The sequence below is a fragment of the Triticum aestivum genome, chromosome 5B, assembly GCF_018294505.1.
Source record: "Triticum aestivum cultivar Chinese Spring chromosome 5B, IWGSC CS RefSeq v2.1, whole genome shotgun sequence".
NCBI lineage: Eukaryota > Viridiplantae > Streptophyta > Magnoliopsida > Poales > Poaceae > Triticum > Triticum aestivum.
This window is the reverse complement of record NC_057807.1, coordinates 646360154-646362856: the sequence shown is the minus strand read 5'-3', so window position 1 is coordinate 646362856 and position 2703 is coordinate 646360154.

Genomic DNA, 2703 nt, shown 5'->3' with positions numbered 1-2703 from the left:
GCTGTGCCTGTGCAGCCGCTAGAGAAGGAGCCGGGGGTGGAGGGGGCGAGGAGGGCCTCGCAGGCCTCCGCCAATTTTCCATCAAGAATCTCACGATCTTGGATGGCCGCAATCTGCACTAAGGGGGGAGCGGCTTCCCCCCTGAAAACGATCGCGGAGTCTGACGCAACCTTTGCAAGGTGACCAAGTGGGACCGCTTCGAGCGTAGAAAATGAGCAAGTAGAAGCAGAGGGGGAGGGGGCAGGCCTACCTGACTCTAGGTTCTGGGCAGCGGCTCGGAGCTCCACCCGCTCGGGGATGGGCAGAGCTGGGCTACAGTCCGGCCGGCCGGCCACAAGCCGGTCACTGCATCGCGAGGCCAACACCGGGGTGGAGGAGGATCGACCACGACGGGAGTAGGCCGCGAACCAAGGGGGATGGGGTTGGGAAGCCACCGGGGTGGTCACCCGAGACCCACCCTGCCCGTCGGGGTCAGCCACAGCCGCGAGGAGTAGTGCCGGCTGGGTGCAGTCGAGGCGCAGGGCGGATGGTGCTGAAGCTGGCGGTGCGGGATCAGAGGCGGGAGAAGCCCCGGTTACCGCCAGCAGCGGAGACAGTGTGGGAGCGGCTGCCGGGGGTGGTGGGGGGTCCTCGGGGACCAGCGTCGGGGAGGGCGAGCTGGAGCGGCGGGGCGAGTCATCCTGGGGCGCCGTCGAGAGGGTGGTCGGGGAAGGGCGCGCCGCGACCTGGGCCCCAGCCATAGGGGAGGCCGGGACAGAGGGGGTCGGCTGCAAACCCAGGATCGGCACGGCAGGGAGAGCGTCGGGGGAGCGAGGCGAGGAGGCAGGGGCGACGATGAGGCTGGCGTCGAAGGTATCACTCCCCATGGAGGCGACTGCAGACGGAGAGTGTTGGGGAACGTTGCAGAAAATAAAAAATTTCCTACGCTTCACCAAGATCAATCTATGGAGTCATCTAGCAACTAGAGAGAGGAGTGCATCTACATACCCTTGTAGATCGCGAGCGGAACCATTCAAGAGAACGGGGTTGAGGGAGTCGTACTCGTCGTGATCCAAATCACCGAAGATCCTAGTGATGAGCGGACATCACCTCCGCGTTCAACACACGTACGGTTGGGGAAGACGTCTCCTCCTTCTTGATCTAGCAAGGGGGGAGGAGAGGTTGATGGAGATCCAGCAGCACGACGGCGTGGTGGTGGAAGCAGCGGCGATCTCGGCAAGGCTTCGCCAAGCTCACCCAGAGGAAGAGGTGGTACGGGGGGAGAGGGCGGCGCCAGGGACTCGGGTGCGGCTGCCCTCCCTCCCCCCTTCTTTATATAGGGGGCCTAGGGGGTGCACCGGCCCCTAGAGATCCCATCTCCAAGGGGGGGGGGGGGCGACCTAGGGGGGACTTGCCCCCCAAGTCAAGTGGGGCGCCCCCCACCCCTAGGGTATCCAACCCTTGGCGCAGGGGAGGCCCAAGGGGGGCACCAGCCCACCAGGGGCTGGTTCCCTTCCCCTTTCAGCCCACATGGCCCTCCGGGATAGGTGGCCCACCCAGTGGATCCCCGAGACCCTTCCGGTGGTCCTAGTACAATACAGGTGACCCCCGAAACTTTCCCGATGGCTGAAAATGGACTTCCTATATATAATTCTTTACCTCCGAACCATTCTGGAACTCCTTGTGACTTCTGGGATCTCATCCGGGACTCCGAACAACTTTCGGGTTTCCGCATACTAATATCTCTACAACCCTAGCATCACCGAACCTTAAGTGTGTAGACCCTACGGGTTCGAGAATCACACAGACATGACCATGACAGCTCTCCGGCCAATAACCAACAGCGGGATCTGGATACCCATGTTGGCTCAAACATGTTCCGCGATGATCTCATCGGATGAACCACGGTGTCGAGGATTCGAGTAATCCCGTATACAATTCCCTTTGTCAATCGATATGTTACTTGCCCGAGATTCGATCGTCGGTATCCCAATACCTCGTTCAATCTCGTTACCGGCAAGTCACTTTACTCGTACCGTAATGCATGATCCCGAGACCAAACACTTGGTCACATTGAGCTCATTATGATGATGCATTGCCGAGTGGGCCCAGGGATACCTCTCCATCATACGGAGTGACAAATCCTAGTCTTGATCCGTGTTGAAAGTGCGTTATATCGACTAGAGGGGGGAGAATAGGCGATTTTCATGAATTCTTCACTAAGGAATTTGCCGGTGAGGAAATTCCTTAGTGAAGAACTACTTGCAGCGAAATAAGTACTCAGAAGTAAGCATAACAGGATACAGACAAAGTCATCATGATGAAATGAAGACAAGCACAGAGTACAGAAAGCGTAAACACAGGATAACACAAGATGAAGACAAATAGACTGAAGAAATTAAACTGAGGAAATTGAGAAAGTCTTTAGTCAAAGTCTTCAAACACAGATATGAACAATCACTCAACACGATAATGAGGAAATGAAAGAGTTGAGGAAATGGAACCAGTAAGGTTGGTGAAGACAATGATTTGGTAGACCAGTTCCAACTGCTGTCTCAGTTGTATGTCTGGTTGGAGCAGCTGGGCATTTAAACTCGAGGACACATAGTCCCGGACACCCAGTCGCTGAGCACACAGCTCAGGACACCAAGTCCTCACCGTATTCTCCTTGAACTAAGGTCACACAGACCTCATCCAATCACTCATGGTAAGTCTTCAGGCGAC